Source organism: Thunnus thynnus, chromosome 24 (assembly GCF_963924715.1).
Source record: "Thunnus thynnus chromosome 24, fThuThy2.1, whole genome shotgun sequence".
Classification (NCBI taxonomy): Eukaryota; Metazoa; Chordata; class Actinopteri; order Scombriformes; family Scombridae; genus Thunnus; species Thunnus thynnus.
Window position 1 is genome coordinate 4,613,191 of NC_089540.1, and position 21,088 is coordinate 4,634,278.

General features: G+C 38.9%; 1 long non-coding RNA gene across 5 annotated transcripts in view; it reads right to left on the minus strand.

Moving 5' to 3' along the window:
* Window positions 1-21,088, minus strand: part of LOC137177212 (uncharacterized) — a 59,074-nt gene that overhangs the window by 14,074 nt on the left and 23,912 nt on the right. Inside the window, exon 3 of one of the 5 annotated variants that reach the window (XR_010926011.1) lies at window positions 13,307-13,625. The exons of the other annotated variants lie outside the window; for them this stretch is intronic. This is a non-coding gene — a long non-coding RNA (uncharacterized lncRNA). Of the gene's footprint in view, window positions 1-13,306; window positions 13,626-21,088 lie in introns of those variants that run through there. 5 annotated transcript variants of the gene reach the window in all.

Genomic DNA, 21,088 nt, shown 5'->3' on the forward strand with positions numbered 1-21,088 from the left:
TTTCTGCGTTATTTGTTTTTTTCCTGTCTGACTCACACCACATCTTCTCATAGTCACAATTCAATCAAATCAAAGAAACAGACATCATCCACACACTGCCACAATCAGTAGTTGTAGCATTGAGGTCTAAAGATCCATAAGAAAAGAAAAAGGATGTTAACGTCACATCATCAGACTTTTTCTTCAGCACCAGCAGTGATCCAAGTGATTGTCGTCTGTACAGTGTGAACAAGAACTGCCAGGAGCCAAAGCAACATAACTTTCTATCATGCAGGTCTGCCAAAAAAAGTAGGCTGCAGGCTCAAAACACACAAGCGTAGATATAAAGATACGTAAGCTCAGACTTTAAAAGACGTTCATGCTCAATAACATTGAATCAGTTTTTTACCATTTTTAGTATGCAGTGCAGGATGAAGCTGCACAGCTGTTGTTTTAACCTCATGATCTGATATTGACGTTTAGCTGTGGAAGTGAAACAGACTAGCTGACGTAAGGGACCGCCTGAAAGGTGCAACGAAAAATGGCAAAGAGACTCTCTCAGATTTTTGTCAATAGTTTTCTCTATTAAGCTAACAGCGTTGGGTTTCCTCCCATTATATACAAAACATCCAGTTTTGAAGAAGAATTGGAAATTGGTATTGACAGTATGGACCAATGCTGACGGTTATTTTCCACTGTGAAAACAGTCTATTTCCTGCCAGATCATAAACAGTTGCACAGCTTTAACTTTGACTTTGAAGGTGTTGTTCAAATATAAATCATGCTTTATTATCAGATTTAGTTTAGGTATGTGGTTATAATCTTATGCATTTTGTATATTTAGTGAGCAGCTAAACTTAAACTTGATTTAATACAGAAAATGCAACAGTCAAGACTATTTTAACAACCTTCTATGTAGTCCCACTTAAAATCCAAATACAGATCTTTTTTAAATATGTTTGTGACATTAACAGCTATAGCTAAAGAAGCACAGAAAAAGCACAAAAATCCCTAATTCCTTTCACTGCTGAGTCCAGCTTTATTTAGATGATGTGATGAGAGTGCAGTTTGGTCTTTTCCTGCCTGTGAGCAGAGAAATGATCACATCCAACACCACAAATTCATTTGGGTGAATTAGAGCCAATCTTCAAGGTCTTAATCAGTGGAAATGTGTCGCTCCTTTGTTGTAGCAACAGTTTATTATCTTGCATTTTGCAGATTTACCCTTTAAAGGATTTCATGAAGTGTTTTCTCTCTATTGCTTCCTCCTCTCTTGTACCGACCTTTTCTTCTCTCATCTCCTCCCGCCATTAGCCGGTGAATGTGAGATAATCTAATTTAGCGGGAGTTATGATCCAGGATGAAAGACATTAAATGCCAACACCCATTTATATGCCCATCTCTCTTCTCCCTCTCTTTCAAACCATTCTGCAAATTAACCTTGCTCCCTCCCTCTTTCTTTTCATCTTTCTGTCCAACAACAATAAGCTAAGAGCCTCTTGGCATCCAGCGCTGGTGCGAACAGCCTGTTGGTGAGTGTGTGTTAGTGTATTAAAGTCTGAATGGCTGCAGATATATATTTATTTTTGTTAGCTCCTGGTGCCTGATCACTATATTGAAGCACTATCTATGTTTTAAAATGAAATATGTCTGCTCTTATAGCAACTGTTTAGATGCCATGAACTGTGATTTCATACAAGTCGTACCAATGGATAAATATGGATGTAGATGTGACCATGCGTGCAAATGTATTATATTATCTAACAGAGACTTCCTGTGTCTTAGATGAGTCACAGGTCTTGTCTGATCAAAACACAAATAATGATCACCATGACTAAAATTAATAATTTCCTATAAGACACCATGGCTTCCCTCTTGCTAATTGATAAGGACAGGATGTGAGTGTTGCTACAACAAGAAAGAGCTCAACAGCTGTATGCAGCACCGTTGTTGATGTTGTTATGGTTGATGACCCCGGATGACGTTCAATGACAACTTTTTTTTCCACGTCCAATGCTGAGGTTTTTAAAATGTTTACTTTCTACATTTCTGTACATGATGACTGTCAGTAGTTCAGAAAATGCTTCTTTTGCATTTTGATGGAGGACTTGTTAGCAGTTGACAGTTTGGGTTAGGCGACTAAAACAGGTTATTAAAGAGGAGACTTTTCTGTTTACCACTTACCTTGTACAACTCTTTTTAAATGTGTCTTTTTTATATTGTCTCGTGTTTCTCTTACATCTTGATTTAATGCCATTTATGTGTCATGTAAAGTACTCTGAAAAGCTTTGCTGTTATGCCTTGGTGCTATACAAATAAACAGACAGATCTACATTACAGATCTATAACAGGATGTGAATTCCGGTTTCCCGCATGAAAGTCAGATGTGCTTCACTTCCATCCACTATCTTAACCACCATATCTTTACTTTCCACCTTGCTACTTCCTGCGTTGAACGTATATATCTTACAGCAAATCATAGGAAAAATTTGATATCAAAGTATATTAAACAATTCAACAGTAATATATCTTCAAAAAGATATAAACTCAAACTACATTCTCACAATGAGACACAGACATGCTTTGACTGCTAGGACTGGCTAGTCACAGTCCTGATGATAATGTCTTCCATCAATGACACCTTCATACTAAGCTCACACCGCCTAGAATCAATCTGCCATTGGATAATAGGACTAAGTGTCATGAGTTAGATTCAAAGCTGTGCCACTGAAAGCACGTCATTTGATTACATTGACAGGAATGCCATTTCCCCCCCTATAATAACCCATAACTCACTATTTATCCTGCTTGCTTTCTGTCAATTAATGTCCCACCAATAAACAATTAACATCCAACTGACCAACCAGACATCAGGAACACAGCAGTCTAAACTGAGTTAATTCCACATAATTGATTAGTTGATTATTAACCCTTTCCGTTGACTTGGATAATCTCTTTTCTTCTCTAGTTTTGATTGAGTCAGGAAGGAAGGAGCTGGCGTGTGTATTGAGTTTGGATTTGAGAGCTGATTCCAGATAGTCGCGGCGTAATACTGGAGGCTGTCCCAGAAAGATGAAGGGATTTACAAGAGATTCCAGGAGATCAACTAGCCGAGCTACTTCAGTCGTTTCCATTTCAGTTTTTGCCACCCAGCATTCAGAAACAAGCTTTAGAGAAATACTGTCGTTGTGTTTCAAGTTGATGTGGAGCTAGTTGTCATCAGCATAGCAATGGTATTCAAACAAACCAGTGAGAAAACCCAAAGGTATTCAGTGACAAATGTCTTTTTCATTTTGCCTTGGATGTATTAAGGAGGATGTGTGTGTGTATCCCCTAAACTTTATTCAAAAAACTGCACTTACAAAGTCTCATGCTATAGAGAGTATTCAGTGTCATCTCATGTCGTATTCTGCCTGGTAGACGTAGATGTTGCTTAGATGTGGTCCCAAAAGTCTGTCAAGTTGGTCAAAGCGCCAAATCAGTCATCAGCGGACAAGTCTCACGGTCTGATCTCAGACACAGTTTCGGATTGATGACCTAAGACTTCACCACAATTCTCTCATGATTGTCAACTTTCATCTCAGCCCAAAATCGCACTCTGTAAAGGGACCTTCAGACGTTAAACCAAAGACATCAATAATTTTTGACCAAACACACAAAATAGTAATAATAACAAACATTTTTTTTTTTTTATTCCTATGACTATCTTCTAATCTGCCTCTGCTCGGGTTAAAGGTTAAATTCAGACACGTCTCGCTTGAGATAAGGGAAAGTTTGTGGTTTGGGTTTAAAAAAAAAACTACTCAGTCATATGTGAAGGCGAATGGAATTTTACGGTCAGTGTGCCCACATCTGATGAGCTAAATAATATATTTAGTTTATTTTTTCAGCAACATAAAAGCCAAACTGTCAGTTTCGTCATTAGTCATACAGAAATCAGTCTGTCAACTTTCAGTATTCAAGTCATATATAACCTACACAGAGGTTACCGATGACTAGTAATACTTTCCATTTTCAAATCCACTCTAATTCTGGGAAACTGCCAAAAATGAAACAAGCTCTTGCCTTTACCTTAGTGTCCCATATCAGCTTGTAACTTTAGATGTGCCACAACTGAGCGTTTATGAAAAAGCACAGCAATCTCTCTCATCATTTTTCAACAACCGAAATACTAATCAAGACGCAGTAATTAAAGAGTTCATTAAAGACTGCAGCCATTGGCGTTAACAGTGGGGTCAGAGGTTAGAAAAGCAAGTTGCTGAGAGGAGGTCATGACCAGGACATCATGCACACAGGAAATTATAGCTTTGGGGGAAGTGAACAATTAAGAACAAGATACAGATCAGCAGTTTTTGACTGATTTTACTGAGTCAGAAGCTCCTACATGTGTGCACTTTCTCAGTTGTTGGAGGTAGCTGAAAAGGTAAGTTTTAGTTAACTAGCTTTGTTTTGGTATCATTTTAGTATGATTCTATTTTTAAAACACATTTTAACACTTTTTAAATCCAATTAATTAAAGATAATCCACCACTCAGGCTAAGAATTGTATTTTACAAATGCATCAGAGTCCGAATATCAAGCTGCAATTTGTCAGCTCAGTTGAGCCAACATAACCGATGAGAAAGTCAAGTCTGTACCAAAAAGGGTTAAAACTCCTGCAGCTATGCTTTTCCAGCCTGACTTAAGATTCCTGAAAATTAACACTCATCACCCTGACTTTAATGAGGGAACATTCTTCTGGTAATAGCTTTTAAACCTGCTTTATTTGTCTGCAAGGCTTTTCCCATGGAAATCATATCCAGCAACAGTGTGAAGATATTTACTACAAATTTGAAGGTTGCTTCAAAACCCAACTAGGAGACTTTCTAGTTAAGTTTCCTTAGATGGACAAAAAGTTGATGCAAGCTCATTTGTTCTCCATCAAACAAGAGTATTAGACATGTTGTAATGCCTTAGGTTCATATTGCTTCATCCAATCAGGTAAAAGTAATTTGAGCAGCCTGACAAATACAAACTTGCTAACAAGAAGGGACAGGAATTGATTTAGACAATTCTTATATAAACTGAAAAGTTTTTTGTAACAAAATATTTATTTAAATCTAATAATACTCAAAAAACTACAGCAATGGATCATTTGTTTATCCTCTCTACTGTAATCTTGACTAAGCTAAGCAGCACATCATTAGCTAAGTATGATATTAACTATGAGGGGTTACAGGTTATGTTACAAAAAGCCCTGTTCAGAAGCTGTAGCTGAGATAATATAAGACTTTTCTGTAAGTTAACATATTGTTTGAAAATACACACAAATCTAACCTCTGTATTACAATGTTGTTGTTTTTACAGTAAACATCCAATGAGGGATACATTTTTATTTAACACTGTACTTTAACCATAGCGCCAACTAGCTTGACTCTGCAATACAAGAACTTAATGCTACAAGTCTTCTACATTTTCTGTCTTTGACATGTAGCTTTAGCGTTATATCATGTATGTAACCATCAAGCGTGATGGCTGTGTGACTTTGTTTCTACTGAGAATTTTAAGTGGTAAATCTGTTGCACTAGAATGGAAAGCTTGACAGGTTTGGCAACAGTAATAAAGGGAGTTGAGGTTTAGCAAAGTGTCAGTAGCATAATTTTATTTCTCCTCCAACTGTAAGGATAAGATGCTGGAGTGCAAGATGATACACAAGTGTAAAAATGATCCAGAAGACATATTTTGTGGCAAGGAGGATGCTCAACATCTTTTTTGTGTCTCCCTATCTCTGAGATTTGAACGGAGGACAAGAAAAGCAAATTAAGACATTTTTTTTTCTTCTTGGTTTTGGTTTTGACCACCATCCTCATTTTCAAACTTGCTTTCACACATTTACGTGTGAGAAGTGGAATCTATGCTGTAAGAGGGAGGTGACTGTGAGTGAAGCTGTAGGGAAAGAAAAATAACCGTCCCGGCTCCAACAACTGCAGAGTCTAGGGAGGTGATATACGAGATGTTACTAATGCCCCCCGGGCCTGTAGACTGAGCTACAGAATATAAAGCCTGAAGCTGGCAGCAATCAGTGAGTTGCTGAAGGACACTTCAGTCTTTAACGTTTGGCCACCCCACCCCTGGGAGGAGAAGCTGGAGAGAAAGGTGTTTGGAATAATTGGAGGGTTTGACCTCCTTTCTGCAGGGGAAGCGGATTTATTATTTTGAACCTCAGCTCAGTTTTCTGCCACTGGCCTATGAGCGTTATAGGTACCTCAGCGCTTATCAGTCAGGGCAGAAGTACTACTGACTGTTTTTTTTTAATCGGAATTGCCACAGCTTATTCAAGTTTTGAGGCTTCGACCTTGAGAGAAGCATCTTGCGACGCATTAAATATGATGGTGGCACTTTCGGTAAATGAGACCCTTTATGGTTAAATTGAACAGATGTTTCTCTAAGATCTAGCAATACATTCACACATACATCATACATCCTAAAAATATATAAACGTGGATATGCTAATGGATTACAAGCTGAAGGTATGTCTTGTTAGTAGATGCATAAGAACACATGTTCATGCATAAATATGTGGTGTTGTATGTCATGGTCAAGATGGAGCTTTGACAGCATCTCACAATATATATACTGCTGTACAGGAGCCAGAGAAAGCCTTGGAGTGAAATTACTATCAAGACAGGCAGACGGGTTTAGTGGCGCAGTTTCATCTGTTTGATCCTCTAGCACTCACGCTGTATGTCTCACAGATTGAAACTGTTTCACAGCAGAGAATTTCTGAATCTCTGCAGACATATACTGTTTCACATATAGTATGTGTCAGTAAGGAAAGGTCGATGCTCAGATTTCACACACTTCAGGGTAAAAAAACAGCAACTTGCAAACATGAGATAAGTTTCATTGCAGCCTGTTCGACGTCTTTTTCCCAAAACTCCGAGGTCCCTTCCCTCAGAAGGAATTTTATTCTTCCCCCTCTGTTACAAATGTTCTGTGCTCATTTTTACATTTGCACTTACTGTAGCTTTAGGCTCCTGTTCCTGCCGTGACGTTGGTGTGATTCCAATCAGTTAAATGATCACAGGAAGGTATGTTGCAAAAGGACAACAAACTTTCATTTGTGAATAAAAATATTATCGTAAAAACAACATTGACCCTTTTCAGCCTTGGGTAGTGTCTGCAGGCATACAGCCATGACAATCTTCACCAATAAAGTAGGCCAGCCTGTATGTGGCCAAACCCAGGGCAAAACTTCCTGCTTGCTAATCACATTTGGCAAATTGCTTAATAGCTTGAGCACAAAGGAATAATTGAAGGTGACTGAAATAAGCGTATCAATACTTGAGATCAACTCAGACCTTCTCTCATCTGGATGCTGGTGGCAGGACAAAAAAGACAACCTGAAACAAAGTGAGGGGACCAAAACTTGATTTTAAAAGAGTAAGGGGTGTCTTCCCCCATCCCCAATGGAAATTACACTCTTGCATGCAATGATTTGTGTGTTTGAGTATTGGAGCAAGCTTAATCCTGGGAACACTGTGTTTTATGACATACAGTACATCTTATCCTTCCGCCCACTGAGGCTTAATTTAGCTTAATTCCTGCCTAACTGACTGTTGAGAAATACAGCGTATGAATCAGACACGAGAGGTGTGCTGATCCCAGAGAGGGGGCTGACTGTAGACAGATGTCTCTCTTCACCCCCCCCCTTCCCCCTTCCTAAGTCATGAAACCACTTCCTCTGCAAACCACAACTGCTCTCCTCCACTCTCACTATCGCTATCGATATAAAACGCATGTCTCATTTACCGGGGAAAACACTGACGAAGAAAGAAAGAATTCCAGTTAGCTGGAGAGTAAAGGATTGGTGAGAAAGGATAATTTTTGAGCTAGAGGAGGATTTCCCCATTGGTCATACAGTAGAGACAAAACAGAAGGAAGATTGCCCAACAACTAAATGTCCACTATTACACACAGCAGTAACAAACAGCTTCTGGACACCTAATTTAGTTAAATATAGCAACACACAAACTTTCCCCCACTCAACCAGTTGTAAGAGCAGTATCACAATTACAACAGCACTTCAAAACATCTGTGTGAAAACACAGCAAGCAAGTTATGGAATATTTCATCATTTTCAGCACTGTACACTGAGTTAACTAGTGGAGACTGATGACATCTATAATACACAGCAGTGCACTTTATGACTCATAAACAAATTAACTGTCCGGAATGGCAGCAGGGAAACTACTAATGTTGCTGTTAATGAATTCACCAAGTGTTGAAGCTGTATGGGCACTAACATGAGGTAATTCCACTTGTTTCCAGGGCAGTGTCGCTTGTTTGAAGTGAGGAAGCACATCAGCCTAGACTTAGTCAGTGCATGTTGTGCTCAGACAGGGTCACGAATATTTCAACAGAGTGAAAAAACAACAAAAACAGAAAGTCAGACGAAACCAGGCAATGTCCAGGCTCGACCTCAATCATTGTAAGGTGGACTCATATTATTTTAACTACGCTGAATCAGTTATAATTTATAAATAAAGTAATAATTGTGTCATTTCAATTTAAGAATTTTGAGATTTTGGAAATCTTTTTGCTATCAGTTAGGGCTGCGACTAATAATCATTTCCATTATAGATTATTTTGCTGATTATTTTCTTGATTGATTGTTTAGTCTATAAAATGCTAGAAAACAGTGAAAAATGTCAGTCAGTTTCCTAAAGTGATGATATAAATTTTAAACAGTTTAAAATCCAACAATATTGAATTTATCTTATAAATGACAAGCTGGAACTGAGGACATTTTACTAAAAACTAAACTAAAACTATTAAAAACGATTTCGTCAATTGACTAATCAATTAATCAACTAATGCTTGCAGCTCTGCTTTCGATTTCTTTCTCCAAAACAGTGTGTGCAAGATTGCTGTGATTGCAATGATTTTCTTTGTCTGGCGGTAGAAGTGTTCTCTACATGAATGAATCTTTATGTCCTATTAAGCTTCTAAACTTGTATAGACCTAGTTCTGTATTGAACTGGACATGACAGCCTGAAGACAGTCAGGATCAGCACTGAACGTTGCTGCGTTTGTAATGGTGATGCGTTCACTTACTGATTTATGTACTGAATGCATTTGAATAGTGATGCAATCGCTTAGTCTACAAAGAAAATGAACTACATTGTCAGAGACTACAAATCTTTGAGCGAAACTTTAAAGAACATTATTAAGATTAGTCTCAGTATGACAAACTCTGTTAAAGTTTGACTGTGACTTACAAAACAACCTTTAATATTGAAACTTTGAGCATAATTTTTTATTTCAGGTGCTTAATTTTTTATCCTGACAAAAAAAATGGGGGGGGGGGGGGTTGGCCATGAAAAAGGTTCAATGTAAATACTGAATGTCAGTAAAATATGTCATCATAGTTTTGACAAAATAATAAGAGTTTTGGCTTCAGCTTTTCCATATGTGTCAAACACAGATAGAAGCAAGTGATTCTGTTTGAGAAACACTGCAGTGTAGCATATGTTTATCTTCATACTAGAACAACACTGATTAGTTTGACAAGTTCCTGACAGGTATTTATGCTTATAATGCTAAAAATATGAAAACGCAGATATGTCATATTAACAAAATGACTAATCCAACGTCATAGTTGATAATAAGAGCTTGATTGACAGCAGTGCAGTTTGCAGCAGTGGTTTCTGTCTGGGATATAGAGATGGGACTTTGTCCCTCCAGGATACATCTGTTCAGGGAGAAAAGTACAACAGCGTTTCTGAGCATGAACAATGCAGACATGTGATGTTGTGAGTCTAGAGAAACTGGCAAAGACCATATTAAATGTCTAAAGTTGACTAGGTAAAAGGTGTGTGTTTGTGTTTGAGAGTTGATGGGGTGAGAAGTCAGTGGACTAGACATGTTTTGTCTAGGGGAGAAGTTAAGTGTGTGTGTGTGTGTGTGTGTCCCACCAGTTCTCATTTTTTTGCAGCTAAAACATTAAATTACTCAAACTGTCACCATTACTTTATTTGTACTGATCTATTGTGAGAGCAGAAGTATGCAGGAACGGAAAGACTCAGGAAGCATTACTGTAATTTCTAAACCTGTGTTACCAGAAGAAGTGTAATGAATTTTGCATGTCAGCCTAATGAAACCATTTCACTGAAATCTCATTATAATATCAAATTAAAACATGCAACTCAAACTACATACAGTTTATATAGTTTAAAGCTAAGCTTTTCATGAATTTAAACACCGCTTTTGATACTATATCAAAATAAAATAAAAACCACATACATTTCATCATACCTTCAAAATTGGAGGGAATTTCACTTCAGGATCACCTCTGAAATGTAGGTACCTTGCCCAGATCAGCTGGGCTGTGGTGTAGTAATGGCAATCATGTGAACTGACATGCATTGATGTTCTCCAAACATCACTCAAATGGTTTGCAACTGCTGCTGCACCTTTATGTTCAACTGCTGTTGCAAGACAGATGAACTGGAGGGGGGTAAATGAAAAAATATCTGTAAATGGCTGATCTTAAAGACAGTTGTCATTGGCAAGCAGTGTGAAGGCATCATAGCAGCTAAGATGTAAGATCAATGGGCACATGGCCAAATAGATGAGCAGGGCCCACAAAAGGATTGGTAGTAATACCAGGGGAGCCAAGCACTGGCTACTGGTCAGCAGAACAGTCACCAAAGACTACTGGTCAGCAGAACAGTCACCAAAGACTGCAAGACCAGGGAGACCAACCTGTGCACCGCCTGGATTGACTACACGAAAGCCAACAACTCAATGCCACACACATGGATACTGGAATGCTTGAAAATGTACAACATCAACAGGACACTAAGAGCCTTCATCAAGAACTCAATGGGGCTGTGGAAAATGACTCTGGAGGCCAAGTCAAAGCCAACTGCACAAGTTACCATCATGTGCGGCATATACCAAGGTGATACACTATCCCCACTGCTGTTCTGCATAGGACCCCCTAAGCCACATCATCACAAAGAGTGGAACAACCATCAGTCACCTCCTCTACATGGATGACATCAAGCTGTATGCCAGGAATGAGCGAGACATTGACTCACTGATCCATATCACAATGATCTAAAGCAACGACATCGGAATGTCATTCAGACTAGATAAGTGAGGTTGGATGGTATCAAAAAGAGGGAAGATGATCAGAACAGAGGGGGTTGAACTACCAGAGGGCAGCATTGCAGATGTTCAGGACAGCTACAAATGCCTTGGGATCCCGCAGGCAAACTGGAACCACGAGGAGGCCGCAAGGAAGTCAGCCACAGCCAAATACCTACACAGAGTAAGGCAGGTCCTGAGAAGGTGGCTGAATGGAAAGAGCAAGGTACGAGCCATCAACACGTACGCCCTGCCAGTCATCAGATACCCCACTGGTATAATAAGCTGGCCAAAGGAGGAGATAGAGGCCATTGATATCGAGACAAGGAAGCTCCTTACAATGTGTGGAGGGTTTCATTCCAAGTCCGGCACCCTGAGACTGTACGCTAAGCAGAACAAGGGAGGCCGAGGCCTGGTGAGCGTCAGAGCCACTGTCAAGGACGAAACAACCAAGATCCAGGAATACATCAGGAAGTTGGCCCAAAAATATGAGCTACTTAGTGAATACCTCAGGCAGCAGAAATCCAATGATGCAGAGAAGGAGGACGTCCAACCATGGAGGGACAAGCCCCTACACGGCATGTACCATTGACAGATAGAGTGGCTGGCATAGTGTATGGGAACATCTGCATCTGAGTATGGTCAGAATGGAAGACACCTCCTTAGGTGGTTGAGAATGACCAAGCTAAGATCCTGTGGGACTTCCAGATCCAGACTGACAATTGGTGATGGCTAACCAACCGGACATCGTGTTGATCTACAAACAACAGCAGAAGGCAGTGGTGATAGATGTAGCAATCCCAAGTGACAGCAACATCAGGAAGAATGAACACAAGAAACTCGAAAAATACCAAGGGCTGAAAGAGGGGCTAGAAAAGATGTGGGGAGTAAAGGCAATAGGGGTGCCAGTGGTAATAAGAGCACTGGGGGCTATGACCCACAAACTGGAAGAGGACAACTGGAAGAGTGGCTCCAGCAGATTCCAGGTACAGCATCTGAGGTCTCTGTCCAGAAGAGCGCAGTGCTAGGAACAGCTAAGATACTGCGCAGAACTCTCAAACTCCCAGGTAGAGGACCCGAGCTTGAGGAACACACACCACCTCCCATGGAGGGGTGAGAGGAGGATTTTTTTTTAATATATATGTATATATATGTATATACAGTGCTGCTCAAAAGTTAGTGAACCCTTTAGAATTTACTCCATTTCCACATAAATATGACTGATTTCCATAAAACAGACACAAAAAATGTATCACTTATGCGAGACTTCAAGTGAGCAGTACAGCATTCCACTTAAATAGTTTATTGATGCACAAATGTTTCAGGTAGACGTCCTTCCTCAGAATGCAAACTGGCAACATACTGCTGGTACAGTAACAGCGACTATGGTTTCGTACTATGTGTCCCGTAATTCTGGGGGCAGCAAACGCTTCCTGATCTGCTGATCTGTCAGAAATTCAACAGAAGAGCAATTGGTGTATTTGTTTACAGTACAGCCAAACAGTCGCTAACCTTCTTCCGTTGTGTAATGAGCATCTACTGCCTAATTTCATGTATGGTGTGTGGTCTTGTTTTGTTAAACACATTTTTGAAGAACGATCACTGTCTTCGCTAACCTCAGTAACAAATGCATTGTGATTCTATGACTGCTTCACAATACAAGTCACCCTGTGTTTTGCCACGTAAATGTTTTAAATGTGACACAGCAATAGGAAATGTTGGATTAGCATTATCACTAACTTAACTCAGCTCTGATGTGGCATCAAAAGAGTGGACAGTAAACACTCTGATAGCAAATTTCCTTTGGCATTGATGTGGGCCACATAAACAGCAAAGATGTGGCCCACATCTGGAAGTGAATATCCGACCCAAGGGTATGATAACTATTACTGAATCATAACAAAGCCAGACTTCTACCAGGACTAAGCCAAATACAAATAGTTGATATGGCTCATAGCTGGGCCTGATATAGAATATCTGTATGGCTGAGTTCTGTTAAGGCCTTATGGCCCTCATGTGACTGACAGACCAAAATCCGCACTTATCCCAGAATTTAACGTAAACCTGTTTGTATATGATTTTCCCCAATAAAGCAAAGGTTATTAAAAGTAGGATAGTTTATTAAGCCTTGGTTAATGCCAATTTGGCAAACGTGGCATTTTGTGACCCTTTTTATAGACTACTAATACAAACATAAAAAAACCTCTTTTGTTTTGTAATTTATTGACAAAATCCTTTCAACACAGGTCTGTGACCCAAACCACTGGCTTGGGTTACTGACATTCCTAATAAAAGTCTTTGAGAACTTAGAGTGTCAATGGAGTGCAAATAAAAAGACCAACAAGAACAGCAAGAACAGTGTATAGTCTCTTAATTGTCAGCTTCGTCTGCTTTTTTTTGTCTTTGTTTCCTCCCACCGTCTCTGTCACCAGCCAGGTGAAGCCACTTTACCATCAGTACTTCCACCTCCTTGTCTGAGATGGTTGCCGTCATAGGGTTTCGTCTGACAGCCACTTGAGAAAGCAGAACACATGAGACAACAGCAGTGTTATATTTTTATTCATATCTTTGTTTTATCTTCCTATATAGTAATAGTATTGGGTAAACTTCCTAGTTTAGCATAAGAACCTTAACCCATCTGTGAAACACGGTGGTGGTAGTATCAAGGTTTGGGCTGCTTTCCTGCCTCTGAACCAGGACAGCTTGCAATCATTGAAGGAGCTATGAGTTCTGAGTTGTAGCAGCACATTCTACAGGAAAATGTCAAGGTATCCATCTGTGAACTGAAGCCCAACAGAAAGTAGGTCATGCAGTAAGACAACGACCCTAAACACACAAGTCATTTTACCAAAGAATGGTTAGAGCAGAAGAAAGTGAATGTTTTGGAATGGCCAAGTCAAAGTCAAAGTCTTGAGATGCTGTGGAAGGACCTGAAGTAGGCAGTTCTTGCAAAGAATTCCACCAACATCCCTGAGTTGAGACTGTTCTGTAAGGAGAAATGGGTTAAAATTCCTCTAAGCTGACGTACAGGGCTGATAAACAGGTACGTTTGGAGAAACGTTTCGTTGAAGTTATTGCTGCAAAAGGGGGTCACACCAGTTACTGAAATCAAGGGTTCACATACGTTTGCCCAACACAAATATATAAGATTGGATAATTTTCCTTGATAAATAAATGAAAAAGTTTTTTTTTGTCTCATTTGTTTAATTGGGTTTACTTTATCTAGTTTTAGGGCTTGTGTAAATATCTGATAATGTTTTAGGTCATGTTTATGCAGAAATACAGAAAATTCTAAAGGGTTAACAAACTCTCAAGCAGCACTGTATTATCATGCTTTGTCCATAAGTAGTTTATCTAAACAAGACCACACAGCGTGCAAAGCATGAAATTAGGCAGTAGATGTTCATTACACAACGGAAGAAGGTTAGCAACTGTTTGGCTGCACTGTAAACAAATACACCAATTGCTCTCTTGTTGAATTTCTGACAAATCAGCAGATCAAGAAGCGTTTGCTGACCCCAGAATTCCAGGACATGTAGTACGAACCCATAGTTGCTGCTATTGCACCAGCAGTATGTTGCCAGTTTGCATGCTGAGGAAGGACGTCTGCCGGAAACATTTATGCATCAATAAACTATTAAGCGGAATGCTGTCCTGCTCCTGATTTTAGTTACCACCAATAAACACAATTGAAGCCAAAAAAAACAGAACACAGAAACACTTAGTCTAGCATAAGTGATACATTTTTTGTTTCTGTTTTATTTTGAGAAAACAGTAAACTGAATATTTGTACTGAATATTTGACATGAGCAGTAACAATCACTACACTGTACAAACATCAGAAAACCTAACTAAGAACTAACAGAAAAACTGAGAAAAAGTCTCACTAATGTTTTCTGAGGGTCAGGTTTCTTATTGGAAGTGTAGTACAAAACCATGGCAATTAACACTTTATGAACACAAGATAGTAACAATAACAACTTAGGAACTTGACTATTACCACATTTATGCCTGAAAGTAAGGCTGTAAATGTAGTGTAAATATGAAGTAAGAGTTTCAGGGTTGTTATTGTTTCAGAGTTGTGTGAAGAGCTCACCCTCCGTCTCCTCTTGCTCTGTCTCAGGTCTGAACATGCCCAGTTCACACTAGCATTGCTGTATCGTCCTCACCTGCCCTGATCTGCCTCTCTGAGAGCAGCACTTCCTGTGTTCAACTCTCAGTCTCAAAAACTCTCTGAGAGTTTATCTCAACCAGCTAAAAATGTCAGGTGCTCCTTACGTTGTGTACGGATAACTTGGACCTGCATAAAAACACGCACATGCCATTGTTTCTGTATTACACAGAAATATGGTTTATGTAATGGTCACTTAAATGCCTTGCAAAATGTGTTGACCTTAAATGTCTTTCAGTGTAGCCTTTTGTACCACTTTTTACAAAACACTGAATACTGTACAATGAATAACCCATCACAGAAGAGGCCCAGAGACAAATTATTAATATTACTTTATAAGTAAATAGTAAACAGACTAGGTCAAAACCCAGTATATGGCTGGACCGTGTATGAAACGCTAGGGGGCTTCTAATTTAAAACAACGGATATAGAACATGGTGACACATGGCGACCAAGCCCCCAGGCTGGGCTTTGACTGAAGTCAATTTGACATAGGGCCTTTCTCAATACCAAGTACGCCAAGTTTGGATCAGATTTGCATACTTGCTAGTTTGGACTTGGCAAGTTCGACTTGGGACTACAAACTTCTGAGGTCGGGAGGATGCAGTACGATCATTCTACAACTGGAACAGCAACGTACTTGCTGACAGCAGCAGCTCAGCTTCAAAACAATTACCTGTGACAAAATAATCTCAACTCAAAGCTCCACTAACACTTTTTTTCTCACAAAAAAATAAGCTCATGCAGAGATGCAGTAAATTATACCAACATTTATCTTCAATAAGGAATTATACCATATATCAAAATGCTGTGGAGGCATTAGAGCCAGCGTTCGAGCCAACGTACCTTTCTGTTGCCGCCAGGCTGTGAGGCAAACGAGATGAGAGGCCGGCAGCAATGTCAAGGTGAGTGCATAGAAGGGACATCTACTGGTAGCATGACGGTGGCGTATATCATAATTTGCTGTATAAAAACACTACAGTTTCACTTTAACCATGGTCAAGATCTCACTACAGTATAATTGCGTCTTATTCTATAGAGAGCCCAAACTAACTAAATGTGGTAAAAGGTTATCAGACAAGTCAAACAAATAAGTAAATACAACAGTATTGGTACATAAATAGTTGGTTACAAAACTTGAGAGGACTGTGTGACTAGCTAGCTTAACCGAAAGAAATGATGGGTAAGCAACAGTCTTTTCAGCAAGCTACCAAGTTACAGATTACTAAAGTCGTAAAACTAGAGCAGCCAGTGCAGGTAATGTTAATTATCCATGTACTGCACCGCATACAGTGCTGCTTTAGTATCACTATATAAACTCTTCTAAAAGTAGTTACAGTACTTTTGTCAGCAACATAACCTACCTACCTAATACCTAATGCTACTTAGATGTTTTTGGTTTAGTTTGTTTGACATTATTTAAAAAAAAAAAGGAACTCCTTTTACTCCTTGTAAAATACATTAAGTTTATTTTATCAAGTGATTGGTGGTAAACGAAAAAAAATCAAATGCTTATTTTAACCAATTAGAAGCTAAAGGAAAAGAGTAAAGCTTTCTATTTCTTTTTACACTCCATTTTAATTATTTAACTAATAATATTATTTATTGATGTATTCAGTTACATTTTACTTTAATACATTTGGTCAGTTTTGGAGCTCCATATATTTCACAATATATTTCTTCATTTTACCACTGACACCTTGTGGATTTTCCAGTGACGTTTTCACTATGTGGGCTCAGATAAGTGGAACTTTATCTTACTATTCATGAGCACACAGAAAAAATGATGTCTCATTTCCTGAGGTTATGCTTCGACTCAAGCTATCACCGCATCAAATCTGCTATAGGAGGTCCTGAGTCACTACTTCATTGCGAAATGGCCATTGCACTCAAGACATGTGTCTCACTACCTGTGCTTTGTGAAGAGAAAGGAGCTAATACCTGGAACCATGCCAGATTCTTGCTAAGAGGAAGCAAACTTCTCTTTCTTTTTTGTTCCTCTTCATTCTCTTTCTCTTTCTTTTTCTGTCAATCTATGAACCAACAGTCCCTGCAAGATTCTCCACTAGGCCATGGGGGCACAAAAGAGAAAAAAAAAAATCAACAAAACAGTGCATTTGAAAATGTGGCACGTTATAAGTTGTCTTTCTCACTCAGTGCACATTCTTGTGTACATGGGTGTGCATTTGGAAATGTATTAGTACTGTATGTGAGCCAACACTGAGGCCTGTCACTACTTGTTTTAAGGAACTGATGTCTGAATAATCCTGGCAGAGCGAACAGGGTAGACACACAGTATCACAGGCGGTGTGACCTTGGGGACAAACCTTATAAGGAAATCATTCTAAAACTCAAGACAATCCAATTCAGCAGTGTGAAAAGCGTGGTTTGGAATTGATTTTGCTCTCCAGTTGCACAACTCCAGCCAAACAAAACCAGTTAGTTTAGTGCTGTGATTCCAATCAGCTTTCTGAAATAAATTGCAGGATGTACAGTGTGCAGACAGAGAGAATTAGTCTTTTTCAGAGACTGAGGACAGATGGGTGCTGCTGTAGTCTTACTGCTGATATCTTTGTGGCCACGCTGAGGCTGAATGAATGTTATTGATTGTGAGTCATGCCTCCTTTCCAAACCAAACCACCAAAAGAATTAAGATAAGTGAAGCCACAGAGCACTCACTCAAGATTTTGATGACAAAACTACTCTTTAGCTCTCATATCCAGGATCTTAGTTATGTATAAGGCATTTTTACATTATCATATGTTCAAATGTGATGTAAACATACTATATATGTCCTACAAAAGTTGGTTTGCTTCAGATAACAGCCTGCAAATTATAGTGTAATTATTGAGTATATGGGAGGAGGAGGTTAGGATGTAAAGGGGTAAGAACTTTATGTTTAAGAGGGATTTAGAATACTGTAAACATTTTTTAAATGAATGAATAATTACAGGGTAGACTAATATTGTTACTGGGTAACAAGACAGGAAATATGGGGGAAACAGTGACTGTCGATGTTGCATTGAAATTGGTTATGGTGTCGTTTATTTTCAAAATATGATACACTTACAAAAATGACAATGTAAAAGGTTTTCAATATGGATTACTTATTACTATTGCACTATTCGTTTAGTGCAATTTATCATTGTTGCCAGGGAACAAAACATTAGGTTAAACCTGGGAAGAAAGGTGTAGTTTTAGAGCTGTAACTATAAAATAGTTATTAAAATGACAATAAAATACTGGGCAACAGTAATGCAGTTTTTGTATTGGAGCAGTGACTTTCGTCCACATGACTCAGCGTAAAACCTCAACTTGTCTTTTTATATTTCTAATTGGCTACTAATTAAACAAACCTCTGGATACTAAGCTAAGCTAAGCTAAGCTAAGCTAAGCTAAGCTAATTATCACCTGGCTCTAGCTCCATAGTTAACGTACAGACATGAGAGTGGTATCTATCTTCTCACCTAACTCTCAGCAAGAAAGCAAATGAGCCTATTTCCCCAATGTCAAACCATTTCTTCATTTAGAGTACGCACAATATAACAATTACAGCCTAGAAATCTTTAACTTTTTAACAATGTTAAAAGGTGAGAGATTTCACAATGTCTCTGTTAGATGATACTAAAATATAGTCTTCAAAATTAGTCTTTTCAGGATGACACTGATTTAATTAGCCTAACTTAATGTATCCCCGCTGGAATGAATTTTAGTGGCTGCCATGCATTTATGTGCACTGTTTATTCAAAGGATATAATGTCCTCACTACAAAAAGAAAACAATATCTGGTTTCAGTGGAAATCCACAAATTATTTGAAGAGAACCACAGAGAGCTGGGAATCTTAGATTATTGCTCTGATAGTAGTACATCATTAAATGCATGAAATGTGACTGGCTCAGTATTCCCACGCTCTATTCACCCGGGCCGGAAACAGAGCCACGTTGTAAGCCTTTACTGCTAAACCAGAACAACAGACTCAGTCTGTTTTCAAGGTGATGTCTTATTGCATGCTAAAATGTTCTCTGATTGGATGAGACACGAGCTCCTCAGCCGTCAGCTGCTGTGCCTTCTTGTAACTGCAATGCACCGTGTGTGTGTGTGTGTGTGTGTGTTTGTGTGTTTGTGTGTGCGTGAAGCTATTTCCTGGCATCATGCGTCAGGACATGATGGAGTAACCAGAGTCTGGTTTAAATATCACAAACATATTAATTCTGGCTCCATCTACACTGGTTTACATTGCTGTGATGTTTTTGCACCGCATTTCCCAGAAATCATCTGTCAATCAAACACTGTGTCCAGCACTGCAACGTCTTTTCCTTAGATTTTGTCCTAATAAAGTCATCATTTTATGGAAGCCCTTATCTGCCAAGAAAAGAAAAAAACATGAGAAGTTAGGGATAGTAAAAATAAAAAAAAAATACTCATGGTAATTTGAAATTTTGACTTACTAACATTATTTAGTAAATCATAAATTATGAAATAGTAAATCAATTCTGATTTACCATCTTATAATTTTCTTCTAACATTGACTTATAAGTTGAATTTTTTGACTTTGTATAGAATTTTGTATTTTTATTTTTATCATGTATAACTGTTCACCTATTTTTTTGCTTGGCAGAAATGGGCTTCCATACAACTTATTTTTTTTTATTTATTTTTGTCAGCCTCTTTGCTGTTGCTACAATCAGTGGTAAGACATTTTTTCTGATGATATATTCCACAGTGAGGTGGAATTTTTAGCCAAAATTCCCTTCATAGAGACAGACCGCGTCATACTCCTACTGAAAACCACGGCCAACGGTGGGGGAAAACAATCGGCGCCATGATATGCAACCAAAGGTATTTTTCTGTTTTTTGCTAGCAGACAGAAGTGGCACCTTCACTCAATACAAAGTCAATGGAGAGCGATGAATTGTTTTCCCCTCCGGCGTGGGCGGGACTTCATTGCACTCTGTCTCTATTCGGGAATCTTTTGAAATCTCATTGTAGGAGGAACATCTTCATTGATCGTGCAGTTTGGTTGATCTTGCTGTAAGTCATATACTGAAGTGCTCTTTGTCATATTGTTGTTATGAGACAATGCTATAGAACAGAAAGCATTCTGGCGGAGGCTTCCTGAGGATCAATAAAGTGAAGGTCGATGAGCCCTGTGAGGCTCAAGTCTAAAGGGAAAATCCACCATAAACCCACTAATATGTCTTCTTGTGACCTCAGGCAGTTCAGTTAGAATTTCTCAACTTCATCAAATTTCTCCCTAAAAGCAGAGACCAAGACTCCACCAGGTGCTGTTCCACTAAATCTTACACAAGAGACACAAAACAGCACACCAAATGATTTTAGACTCCTTCAAACAAATCTGATTTTGTGGACATGAATTATGTGGAGATTATGCTCCTCAAAAGGGCAATAATGTATCAGTCAAAAGATTATATGTCAGCAGCTTAAATCGCTAATTGGTTTAGGTAACTAGGACAGTTTGATAAATGTAAGGGTACGGTTTTGTTTGTCAATATGTCATACTGCATCCATCAGGTCTCATTCACGTAATCCTTCCTCACAGGTAACTATTTCTCTCCCGCAGAGAATTATCAACAGATTTTTCAGTTCCTCTCAGCTTTACGGTGTGTTTTAGCATCTTGCAGCTGGTTGTTTTGGTTTTACACCCTGCGACTTCAGTTTTGATTCCCTCTCGCTGCTCTCGTCCTCAGCATTCCCACCTGCAGCGGGCAGCTGTTTCTACAAAGAAGTTCTGATAAATCCGCTACCTACGTGAAACCTGCCCGACGATAAATGGCAGACAAAAA